Source organism: Eucalyptus grandis, chromosome 6, assembly GCF_016545825.1.
Source record: "Eucalyptus grandis isolate ANBG69807.140 chromosome 6, ASM1654582v1, whole genome shotgun sequence".
In the NCBI taxonomy this organism is placed as follows: domain Eukaryota; kingdom Viridiplantae; phylum Streptophyta; class Magnoliopsida; order Myrtales; family Myrtaceae; genus Eucalyptus; species Eucalyptus grandis.
The window spans coordinates 39,208,644-39,221,672 of NC_052617.1; the positions used below are offsets into that span (position 1 = coordinate 39,208,644).

Consider the following 13,029-nt stretch of genomic DNA (forward strand, 5'->3'; position numbering starts at 1 on the left):
AACAGAATATGCTTCTTGCCTCTCAGCATCATCCTCTCAGCATCCACCATATAATATCATGTCTCGTTAAGACAGTCGGACTCAATTGTCGTTCACTAATCATAAACAAAATAAAATTAATGAGCATTTCATAAAAATGAGAATTCAATATCAATTTTAAACTTTATTTAAAAAAATAAAACAGAAATTTTGTCGTTTACCAAACGTGTTTCTGTTCTTTTTTATTCTGAACGTAAATTGACTGGAGTTCAAACACGTTTCTGTTTCTTTTATTCCAAGAACAGATTTTTTTTTACACTTACCAAACGCGTTCTTTTGTTCAAAACTGTTAGAAGTAAACACTTTTTTTTTTTTTACATTCGGGAACAAAAAGGAGAAATGAAACCATGCGCGCCCTTAGTCTCTATAGTAGGCCGACCGTTGTTCTCCTATTCCCTCTCTGTTAAGAAGATAAAAATAGACAGAGAATTATGGGGTTTCACGGTGATGAAGGTAGACACCACGTTAGAATTTTCGATTTTGGATAGGCTGTGGAATGAGTGAAGATGAGTTAAATGCCCACAGCTGGATTAATACGCATTATGGCACTGTCCTCAATCACAGGTTAACCTAGTTCCCCTAATTGAGGACAATGTTGTACATGCTATAATCGGTATGTTAGAAATAAGTAGGATATTTTTTTATATTAAAAATAATTTCAATATTTCTATTGATGATCTATATTTCTCATGATTGCACAAATATTTTTACATGACTTTGTATGGATAGATTGATATATATTATTTTACACGATCATATCATAAAGAAAATTCTTCAATTCTCCTTTCGCTTTATATTTAAGTTAGTATATGAAATTGATCTATTAAGTAATGTTTGAGACGTAAGTAGGCGTATGAATAAGTGATCCATATCAAAATACCCAATAAATGTTTGACACGTTGCCTTCTAATCAAACTCTATAAATGATCTCAAGGTATCCACTAATTTTTCGTGGAAGTTGTGGCATCCTAAACTTTGAATATATCATGATTGGGAGAAACGTTGTTGCATGTACAGCGCCTCTGGAATCTGATCATTTGTTGTCACATGTATAGTCTATTATTTTAATTGTCGAGTCCATTGATTTAATAATCTAGATGGAGTTGAGATCCATACATTTGAATAGGCCGTATTATGTGATTTAATCACTGTCAACATATAATCATTTGTCTAAAAATTTAAATCATTAGATGAATGCGTGATTTATTATTTAAATATTCTAATACATGGGATAGCTCTTTACACGGGTGAAATTGCTCAAGCCCAAAACTAGCCTCCAAGCTTCTCCCTCTAATCCTATGCGAAAATGACAAAGGCTTTGCAAAGCAACATCAGAGAATCTGTTTAGCCAATTGAACTTGGACCCGCGACATCAGATCATGCTACGGAAAAAGATGAGACTAAGACGTGCACGGTAAAATTCACGTGGATACAAATCCCCGTGGTGGGATCACAACTTCAGCTGGCCACGAACACTCCCGAACCACGACTCTCTCTCTCTATCCCTATCTCTCCTGGTTTGATTTGAGGTCTCGGGAGAAAGTCGCCAGACTTGATTGACAACAGCAATGCGGGCAAATGCGTGCGGATGAATCTCTCTCTATCTCTCTCTCTGGTTTGTCTTCTATCGAATAGACAAACTCCGCGTTCGGTCGTCTTACGTCGTTGTCGTTGTTGCTTCCCCACTAGCACTTGCCCCTGCTTTTGGGAATCGGCATATGCACAACACGAAATTCATAATTCTCCAAAAAGGGTGTGTGGGGGATTTGTCCCTTTTTCTCGATGTGAAACACGCAGCATCGACGACGCCCTCTTGAAATCAAGAGCTTCTCCATTGGTTCATACGAGGCATCCTCTGCTTCCTTGTTTGTATTTTTTTTCATGCTCGTTCTACGTTTACTTTGGCAAAAATTTAAATGTGACATAAAACATACGCAAACCACACGCCGGTTTGTACAAGAGATTTTGAAAGCATCGTGATAAAAAAGAAGAAGGACACACCTTGTCATTGTATCCAATGTCATCATGCATGCTTTGATGTTCTTGATGGGGATATTGTAATTAAGGAATTTTCAAGTGCAAGTATTGAGATGCATCTGGAGGATTCGAAAATATACTCTATGGCCTTGCATGTTTGTGTTCTTTTTTGTTGTTCATGAATAGAATTTTTGTTTTTTTGTTCTCGGGAAAAAAAAAAGAACAGAAATGCGTTTGTTTGCGTTTTTGTTCAAAATCTGTTTTTTGTTCTCGAACAAAATTGGAACGGAAATAAGAAACAAAAAAATGTTATTTTTTTGTTTTGGAAACACTTCGAAAAACAAATTTTCTCTCTTCTCTCTTTCCTTCTTCTTTTTCTTTGGCCGATCGTCGGCCTCGGCCATGGTTGATGACCGGTTGTCGAGGGCCGGCGATCTCGCCGGCTAGGCGAGGCCAAGCGTCGCCGGCGTGGGCGAGGCTCAACCTCGCCTTGGTTGGGCGAGCTCAGGCTTGCCAAGATCCGGCGAGGCCGAGCTCGCCTTGACCACTAGGGGCCGATGAACCTCGTCATGGCTAGGCGAGGCTGCCGCCCCTCGTCGATCGGTCGCAGAGACCTCGACTTGGCGGCGACCGCTAAAAAAGAAAAAGAAATAAAAATATTAAAAAATTAAAAGAAACAAAAAAAGAATATAAATTTATCAAATGTATTTCTATTCATTTTTTATTAAAGAACAAGTTTATCAAACACGTTTTTGGTCAAAAATTGGAATGAATAATTATTCCCATTTACGTTGAACAAATTTTGAACGAAGCATTCGAACGCGTCCTATGATGATCCCTTCTCATATTTTCTCCTTCAACTACCCAAACTAATGAGTACCTTTGAAAATATTGTAAGGGTTTTACTGTGGATGCCAAGATGAGCTTATCTAAAATAATGCATCGAGATAAAAATGACCAAGTTTTACTATTAAATTTGATGAATGATAGTTACCTCCACTTTATGTGGAGTTGCTTTTTGACTACTAGAATTTTAGATGGTGTTGTAACGACGGACTTGTCAATCTCGAATCTTTAAGTTATTAGTGATATGAAGTAATTACAATCAAGATTTAATTTTTAATACGTAATTGTGTATCTGAATCATTCGTTCACCGAAATTCATGCTATAAATCATCTTAAAAGTCACTAAATTTTACTGAGTGTTTAAGGTTTTACCCGCCGCGTTCTTCTGAATCTTCTAGCATTCGTCGGTAAACAATGCCGACGACAACCGTGGACCGGAGATGGAATCGGACAAGAACAGAAAGATAGACAATCCCGGCGTCCCTCCAATAGCTACGCGCCACGTGGCCGCCCCGCGCCAGACAAACGACGGTCGAAATAGACCGAAACTCCAGGAGCTCCCATCCCGAAGGCCCATCACCCTTCCTCCCTCGTTCCCGCAGCATATTCCCTCTCCAGAATATTCCCGCCAAATCCCCGGTCCCGCCAATCCCGCCCCCACGTGTCGCCCTTCCACGTCACCCCGCGAAATCTCCGGAAGTCCTACGTGGCGTCACACGTGTACGGCCCCCTCCCGAAACGATCCTGGCCGTTGAGCCTCCCTAACCTCCTCGAACCATTCCCCGAAACTTAAAATACCTATCTCTCCCATTTTTCTCTCTGAAAATCCATAATAGGCTCCGCACGGAATCTCTCCAAAATCCCTCTCCTCCGGCGAAACCCTAGCTCCGATCAGGGCCCCGATACGCCGGCGCCGATGGTCAACGAGACGCAGTCTCCGGTGGCGTCCTCGAGCGCCTTCTCCTTCCTCTCCAAGAGCTGGAAGGAGGTCCGCGTCTCGGCCGACGCCGACTTCCAGTTGATCCGCAACCGGGCCAACTCCTTCAAGAACCTCGCCACCTCCTTCGACCGCGAGCTCGAGAACTTCATCAATTCCGCCTCCACCACCTTCCCTCCGCGCGGCGGCCGCCCGCGGAGATCGATTTCGTCAAGCGGCTGCAGCCCAAGCTGTTCGAGTTCCGGCGGGCCTACTCGGCGCCGGACTTCAGCAAGCGCGTGCTGGAGAAGTGGGGGCACTCGGGGAACATACGGATCGATCTGTCGGCCATAAAGAACGCGATTGTCTCGGAGGCGGACGATGGGAGCGGGGTTGTGGATTTCGATAGGGCGAGGAGGAGGAGGAGGAGGAGGAGGTGGGTGCGGTTCATGGAGGAGCCGAAGGTGGAGAAGGACTATTGGGAGCCGATTCGGGCGTTGAAGGCGAGGCTCGGGGAGTTCGAGGCGGAGGAGCCCGAGCTCGGTGGATATTTTCGAGGGGTGGAAGAGCGGGGAGCTCGTGGAGAAAGTGAAGTCGAGCTTGGTATGTCTTCTCACCTTGCTTTTCCTTTCTTGGTTATCTCATCCAATTGGTTTTATCTCATCTTGAAGTGAACTTGGTGATTTCCGTTTGCTTAGGCTGTTTGAGGTAAACTAGAGGTCTTAAAGATTTGATCAGTAGTCATGGATTATCAGGAGATTCCTAGCTTTAAAAATTCTGTGCGAGCTTGTCATTGAGCTTGCAAGATGAATAAATCGAAATACCTTACTTTTAAGTCCTCTGATTGTTGCATTGCATCCTGTGATTCCATCACTAAATGAATTGTGTCGGCCTGTGTTCCTCTGTCGTTTTGACCCTTTCCCAGAGCTAATTGGACATTCTGCTCTTGGATTGTCGCTCAATCCATTAGGTTTCTGGGTTTATAGTTACCTAGAGTAGAACCCATTTTCTTCTGGTAGGATCTAAAAAAATTTTCACAGGAAAAAAAGGAAGGGGGAGGGGGCGGGTGGGAGAGAGGTTGAACATTCAGTTCTCCGAATTTTCCGTTTGGTTAGTATTTTACATTTAATTTAAATTGTTATTGAGTAAAAACATGTCTGAAGTTGTAGTTAAAATGGCTCTTCTTTTCTATTTTGTTGCTTATTTTACCTTGTTATGATAAGAGCTACATGTCTAATTCATGACTGTTTTCTGCAGAAAGCAATTTGCAAGGGCCTGAAGAGTCAAAGGTTAGCCTCTTTCTTGTTGAAGTTCACTATTTTGCCCTATGATGTACTTTATAAACGTTCTGTGCACATGAACTGTCCATTTGTCATTGGCTTGTCAAAGTATGCAGCTTTTAATACTGGGAAAATGATTGTAAAAGGCACCTCACACGTTTTTGGTCGCATGTGTTTATGCGGCAGTTTGACATGCATTTTGCTTTAAAGTTTGAAGTCCCTTTCTGGCATGAAAGTGAAAAATAGAAGTGGAGTAGTCAAAATTGAAATTGCTCCCTTGTTCTCCTTCATAATTTTGTAAAGTGTAGTTCAGACTGAAGTGTTCAGTTTTTAGCTACACATTCTGATTTAAAGCAAACCAGAATTGCTAAATACTTTTTGTACTTTGACGTTTGTCGAGCTGAACACTTGCCTCTTTCCATTTTTTTGCAGGGAGTACCGCCACTTGACGTGCCTGAACTTCTCGCGTGTCTGATCAGGCAATCTGAACCATTTTGGATCAGCTAGGTGTAAGAAAAGGTAAATATTGATCTCTTTAATGTTCACATACCTAGCTAGTCGTGGATGTTACTTTTCCAAAATGTTTGTCCATGGTTCATGATTATTTTTATGTATGATTATCCTTACTAATAACATATAAAGCATATTGTCAATGACTCAATATGATGAGGTAGGATAGACCTATTCATGATAACTCTTGGTTTCCCTATCACTGAATATTGATCGGTCAAGCTTATTTTCTTTTCACCAAACAGACTCCCTCTTGTTGTGGACAAGAAAATTAAACCACTCTATGACCTTTACCTAGGTGTATATCTGTGATCTTTTTCAGCATTCTGGGTGACAGAAAAATAGTTTTGCAGCCCTTACAAACATGTCTGCTATTTTTCTTAATGAGCTTCCCATTATGGTTTCGTTGGATCTTAATTCTAAAAAATTGGTTAAGTCTTTAAAGGCTTGAAGGTCAGCTGGTCTGCTGCAGTTGTTTTGTATTTGTTATTCTCAGCCAAACTTGTTTGTTTAAACACAAGATTGTGTCTTTATAAATAAATACACAGAGTGGATTGAATCTGATTTACGATTGCAGACTTGGGTATTCCATGATTCTTATGCCTTTCAACATCATCCCAAATTTCTCTGCAGATGTGTGTGACAAAATAGTGGAAAGCTTGTGCAGCAAACGTAAAAACCAACTTTTAATGCATTCCTTTCTGGCGAGGAATCTTCAATTATTGGAAATGATAACATAAATGATGAGCTGGAGTTGAGACTAGCCAGCGTCCTTCAGAGTACAGGGCATTGCTATGAGGGCGGTTTCTGGACAGACACTGCAAAGCATGACATGACTGATCAGAAGAGGCATGTAGCTATTGTTACAACTGCTAGTCTGCCTTGGATGACTGGAACAGCTGTAAACCCTTTATTTCGAGCAGCATATTTAGCCAACTCTGCAAAGCAAAATGTGACCCTTCTTGTTCCCTGGCTTTGTAAATCAGATCAAGAATTAGTTTATCCGAATAATATCACTTTCAGCTCTCCAGAAGAACAGGAAACTTACATACGGAACTGGCTGGAGGAAAGGATTGGCTTTAAGGCTGATTTCAAAATTTCATTTTATCCAGGAAGGTAGGAGCTTCCTGGCAATTCACTGCAAGTTCATACTTCTAGTTGACATTCTATTCTTGATTTTGGTAGATGAGATATTATTCTTGTTGGTCTACAGTTTCAAAAGAAAGGCGGAGCATAATACCTGCCGGAGACACTACACAATTTATCCCATCAAAAGATGCTGACATCGCTGTCCTGGAAGAGCCAGAGCACTTAAATTGGTATCATCATGGCAAGCGGTGGACCGATAAATTCAACCATGTCGTAGGTGTTGTTCACACCAATTACTTAGAGTATATCAAGAGAGAGAAAAATGGAGCTCTCCAAGCTTTCCTTGTGAAGCACATAAACAATTGGGTCACAAGGGCGTACTGCAACAAGGTGAGAGCTTATGTCTTCCTCAATTGTAATTGTTTGTTTTTGCTTTAGAGATGGAACTGAATGTGCTACTCGTGTGGGTTTTATTTTTCCTCTTTTCCATCTGATATGTTATTGTTGAATACACATCTAGGTTCTTCGCCTTTCTGCTGCCACACAAGATTTGCCCAAGTCAATAGTGTGCAATGTCCATGGGGTGAATCCCAAGTTCTTGAAAATTGGAGACAAGGTTGCTGCAGAAAGGGAACTCGGGCAACAAGCATTTTCCAAAGGAGCATATTTCCTGGGGAAGATGGTGTGGGCAAAGGATACAGAGAGTTGATAGATTTGTTAGCAATGCATAAGAGTGATCTTGACGGTTTTAAATTGGATGTGTTTGGAAATGGTGAGGATGCAACGTGAAGTTCAGGTGCAGCTAGGAGACTGAACTTAAATCTCAACTTTCTTAAAGGAAGGGACCATGCAGATGATTCTCTTCATGGGTAAGCATACAAAGTTTCTATCAGATAGAATCAGTTTTGGTTCAATTAACGTGTCAATGAAGATCTTTTTCAGGAATTTCTGACAAGCAATGTTTTCCGTCAGAAAGGGGTTTAAAAGGACATTTGAAAATGAACTCCTGTAGGATATAGCTCATATTTTCCTCCAAGGAATATGCTCCTTATGTTCTGTTTCTTGGGCTGATGAGACATTAATGGTTGGAATTTAATCTGTTTATGATTCTACAATCATGTAGGCAAATGTCCTCACATTCTTGCTAGCGTGCATGCTCATGCAGATAGGGAAGACACAAAACTAGTGAGCTTACTGACGATATTTGCTCTTGTTCTTGAAGGTACAAAGTCTTCACAAATCCCAGTGTTAGCGATGTGCTATGCACGGCTACTGCTGAGGCACTTGCGATGGGAAATTTGTGGTTTGTGCTGACCACCCATCCAATGAATTTTTTAGATCGTTTCCCAACTGTTTAACATACAGAACATCCGAGGACTTTGTTGCCAAAGTGAAAGAGGCCTAGCGAAAATGAGCCTCGGCCGCTGACTCCTGAGCAAAGATACAACCTTTCGTGGGAAGCTGCTACGCAGATTCTTAGAGTATTCTGAGCTCGAGAAAGTCTTGAACGAAGATAGAGGTGAAGGCAGTACAGCCAAGATAAATGGAAAAGCTCTGGCAAATCAGTTTCAATGCCTAGCTTGACAGGACTGTATGATGGAGGGCTGGCTTTTGCCCACTACTGTCTCACTAGTAACGAGTTCTTGAGACTATGCACCGGAGCCGTACCGGGAACTAGAGACTACAGCAAGCAGCACAGTCAAGACCTTAATCTCTTTGCCTCCGCAGGTGGAGAATCCCATCTATGGCTGGTGAGATTGACCATTACGTTTTAGTCACTTTGTAAACTAGTTAGGGCTACATCTTTGGAGCCTATTGTGCTCATTTTGTAACATATTCTTTTAGCTTTCCCAATAGTATATAGCAACTCTAGGATCCTAATGGATTCAAGTCTAAGTTTTGTAGCCTCATGACACCCTGGAGCACCCAGGGGAGGATGTAATTATAGCTTATTGAATTTGTGAAAAGGGTTGAATTAAAGTAGAGTCCAAAACTGGTGGCTATCCTGTACCTTTTGGTATCCTGACGGAGTCGAATTGAGTGCATTTCAACTAGAATGGCAGGGACGTCATTGCCGAAACTGTCTTAGGAGCATCTTTTACTGCCGAAACTGTCTTTAGGAGCATCTTTTACTACTCTCTCTCTCTCTTAGGTTGTCGTGTTGTTGTTTTGTAAATCACTTTGATAAATCAGCTTTTACGTTTCTTGCGTTAGAAAAAGAAAAAGAGGGACGAATCGAAATGGAAGATTAGAATATGAAGTCGAGGAATAGGAAAAAACCACAGAGGATCGAAGGAATCCGACAGATATATAAAGGGTAAGAATCCCAAATATGGGTTTATTACACGCCTTTTGAGATATTATTGCATATTTTTAACATACCAATGAGATGGTTTTTTTATGGCCAATTTAGATGAACGAGAATATTATGTTTTAAGAGAACTTGAAAATTTTATGACAAGAATTTGGCCGTTAGAGACCAATAAATGAGGTATGTTTATGACGTGTGGGCCTTAAACACAATTCCGTTTATGCTAATCATTTAAGACTTGATCATATGAATTGGTCAATTGGTAGGCCTGACTGTCTTAGGTCGTTGGGATATATATATATATATATATATATATATATATATATATATATATATTTACAGAATCTAACATCTTTAAATATTTTATACAGTATTCAGTAAATATTTGGGTTTTCGAGTTAGATTGAATTGGGACCGTTCGGCTCGATTGACTCTGGCCGTTATGGTTCTCTAGTTGCTGACAAAATTCATCTCACTCTCCTCGCCGTGCTCCATCTTCTCCTTCTCTCTGCCAAGGTCGGATTGAATGTCGATCGTTCAGTCTCCAGTGCTCGTGGATGTTTTCTGGGCATCATCGCTGCACAAATCTTCAGCAACCACCGGTCTCTCCTCCATCCCATCGCCAGCCTACAGTCTTGAGGTTCTGGTTTATCTCCTTCATTCATCCTTGTCTTCTCTATTTCCATTTGCGAAAGACACATCTCGTTCCTTGTCACCGCTCTGTTTAAAACATCATAATAATACGATTTTAGTCCCCGAAGTTCCTCTTTGTTGCTAAAAGTAGCATTCCGAGGTTGAGGAGCTCCACCATGGCTGAGGTCGATCAAGCTCCGATATGGCTGAGGAGCAGCTTTGTGGGTGACTGGTGCTCGGATTTGGCCATGGAGGAGCTCCATCGTATCGATCTTTGTCAATTGGGCTAAGCCATGGAGGACCTTTGAAATTGGCCATGGAGCTCCTCTATGACCGAGATCGAGACTAGCTTGTCACCACGATGAGCCTCGCTGAGTGGCAACGAGACAGAACTTGGTGAGAGGCTATGCGTGGCGGCCATTGCCGTAGGTGGGTAGAGGGGATGGAAAAGAGAGTTTAGATACATGTCCTATTCGAGTTTACTAATATTTGTAAAAAATTTCTATCTAAATTTTTTAAAGACAAGGGAAACATTTTTCTCTTTTAACTCTTTTTCATAAACGATGAAAAAAATAATATTCCAATTGATAATTTTCACAAACCAAGTGCAATACAAAACGGCAAGACAACGGTCATAACGATAGTAATTTGAAAGTCGAGTTCTTAAGGATGTGACAAATAATTGAGTATATCAATAAGAGAAATAGAAAATTATCTATTAAAGTGTTTTTGGTAACCATTATGTTTCTGAAAATAATTTCTATTTAAAAATATTTTATTATATTTTAATTTCTAGATGAGTTTCCGAGTATTTGAAAGTGTTTGGGAACTTTACAAAATTTATATTCTTAGAATAGAAATGCGTTGGGTACGACCCTCAATTTTTTTTAGTTCTTTAATAATTTTATTACATTTTTCCATTTTTGCTTTTTTTTTTTCCCCTTTTCTTCTTCTTCTTGCTCTCAACCAGTGACCTTGTAGTAGCTAAGGCGAACTTGGCCTCGCTTCTAGCTACAACGAGTCTCCGGCAAGGTTGCAGAAGAAATGATTTTTTTTAATTTCTTGATTTTGTTTTAGATCTATTCCTCGAGAACAAAAAATATTATCAAATGAATTTATGTTCTTTTTTTCTATTTCAGGGAATATAAAGAGAGAATTAGGTACTGTTTGGCACGTTATCAAACATTTTCTGAATCTTTGTAGTAGATGATACGATAATGTAGGATATGATGTGTTTTTCAATAAACATTTCTACAACATGATATGACACTATAGGATTGGCTATGTTTAAATAAAACACAATAAGAGGGGCCATTCACTAAATCTTTCTAGTAGATGATATGACACTATAGGATTAGTCATATCCGACCCCCAATAAGAGGGCCATTCACTAAATAAAACTTCACAACTTAGCCTGAGTATGTCCAGCATCGAGGTTGTATTTTACATCAAAACCGGTGTAAAGGGCCTCAATAGAAAATGGGCCACGCACATTGATTTGTGTAGAAATCAGCCCATGGCCTTTCATGGGCTGATTTCAACGCAGATCTAGGCCATGCCAAAGGGCTTGGATTGTGGACTCGCTGAAAGAGATTAGGACCCTCCTCAATCCTGGGAAATGGTGTGCGAGTTTTGGGACAAGACTAGGTCCTCCACTCCATGTATTTCCCCGCCATAATTAATATGCACGAGACATAACCCTCATCAATAATTATCAAATACAAAATCCTAAAAAGAAAATTGTTTATTGAAAACAAAGGTCGATGTCCCGCCTTCGAGAAAAATTAATGAGACAAGAGAGGAAACGCTAAAAATGGATGAAGAAAAATTCAGCCATGTCCGCCTGCGTAGCATAAGCTCCAACGCTCAAATTGTTTGATGAGACATCGAAACCCAACTGATAAGATGCCGACCACGCGATAAAGACAAGCAAATCATCCATTAAATTTGCCAACGCAAATACGCCATCAGCATGAGTTTTCACACCTAACAAAAGTGTCGGTTGAGATGTCCAAAAGCAAGCCGAAATTGCTTCTGGTGCTCGCGCCTTTCAAAATTTCGACGGGTGGGACTCTTCCTTGGCCGCCTGCGTCTTGACTTTGGCGATCGCTATCGATCCAGCCGCGCTATTTTTGCAGTACACACTGCCTCCCAAAATCGATATGTTACAAAGTCTACGCTAAGCATGTTCACATGAAGCCCTACGCAAGAGATGGGCCAAAAAGGAACATCTACGTCACATATCTCCTAAGTTAAGTATGTCAGAATTTGATGTTCTCTGCCATTTCCGGAGTTCTCTGCCATTTTCGGTTGAAACTCCAATGTCAGTACTAAAGAACCATCAAAATAAAGATTTAGATATAAAAAGAATTTGAAGAAAGAACAACATGTAATTGACCTCAGGCAGTCAATTTAGTCACTTTTGCACCTATCTTCCAATAAATTATTCTTGAAAACAAGAAAAAGAAAGAGAGATTGCGCTCGTGTGCTCAATGTCTCCATCTTACCGTACGTGGAGGCGAAAGGGCGTGCATGAAACATCAAGCATGATTGAGCATTTGGGTTTTAGTTCCCGAGCTAATCGATTCTTTGTTTTCAAGATCTGACAGAAGCTTTTCATGTGCAGTTGTGGATATACAAATATTTATATCTGGAATTGGAAACTGACTGAAAGAAACACAGGGTTCGTGATCTTGACATGTTTCAGGATATGATGTATCCTGGGAATTAAACTAAAGGGGACTGTCCATACTTTCTGGGGCACCCAGCACCCAGTTTCACATCAACAGGCCACACTCCCACTGCATATTATAATAACCAAACATCAAATTATAATATTGAATTGTACCCTCTATATTTATATATACAGTTTAAACTATATTATAAACAAAACCCAGATTCTGAACTACAATGATTCCGATGAGTGGGCTTGAGTTATTGTCAAGTATCACATGCTCACTTTGGTTCCCCCATCACAAAGTACCACCGCAAGGACAGAGAATCTGTTCAGCAGCATATAAGCATCACATGCCTTTGTCATACTCCTCTTTTTTCAAAGAACACATAATCAATCAAGTGGCTTTTCACCAGAGGAGGGGCATTATTCTTTGAGGAGAATCGAATCAGTATGAGTTCGCAAAAGATTCGTGAGAGACGTCTATATTGGAGTCTTTATATCGAATGGGGCAGTCGCCTCCACATTAAGCTTTTTAGGGTTTATTAAAAAGAGTCCATCGCAAGCTTTTCACAAATTATAATCTTTTGACCCCCTAAAGCAGCTGTCATGCAATTCCCCATTTACAAATTTTTAAAAGGAAGATATTTGTTTATTTTCCCACTAAAGAGGGGCTCGTCCATCAACATACTCGATAGATGTATGTGTCAGTGGCATTTATCCATTTCGGTATATGACATTCTTTTTCCATTCA

General features: G+C 40.5%; 1 pseudogene; it reads left to right on the plus strand.

Moving 5' to 3' along the window:
• Nucleotides 1–3,754: 3,754 nt before the first annotated feature.
• On the plus strand, nt 3,755–8,427 carry LOC120294849 (annotated as a pseudogene).
• Nucleotides 8,428–13,029: the final 4,602 nt, after the last annotated feature.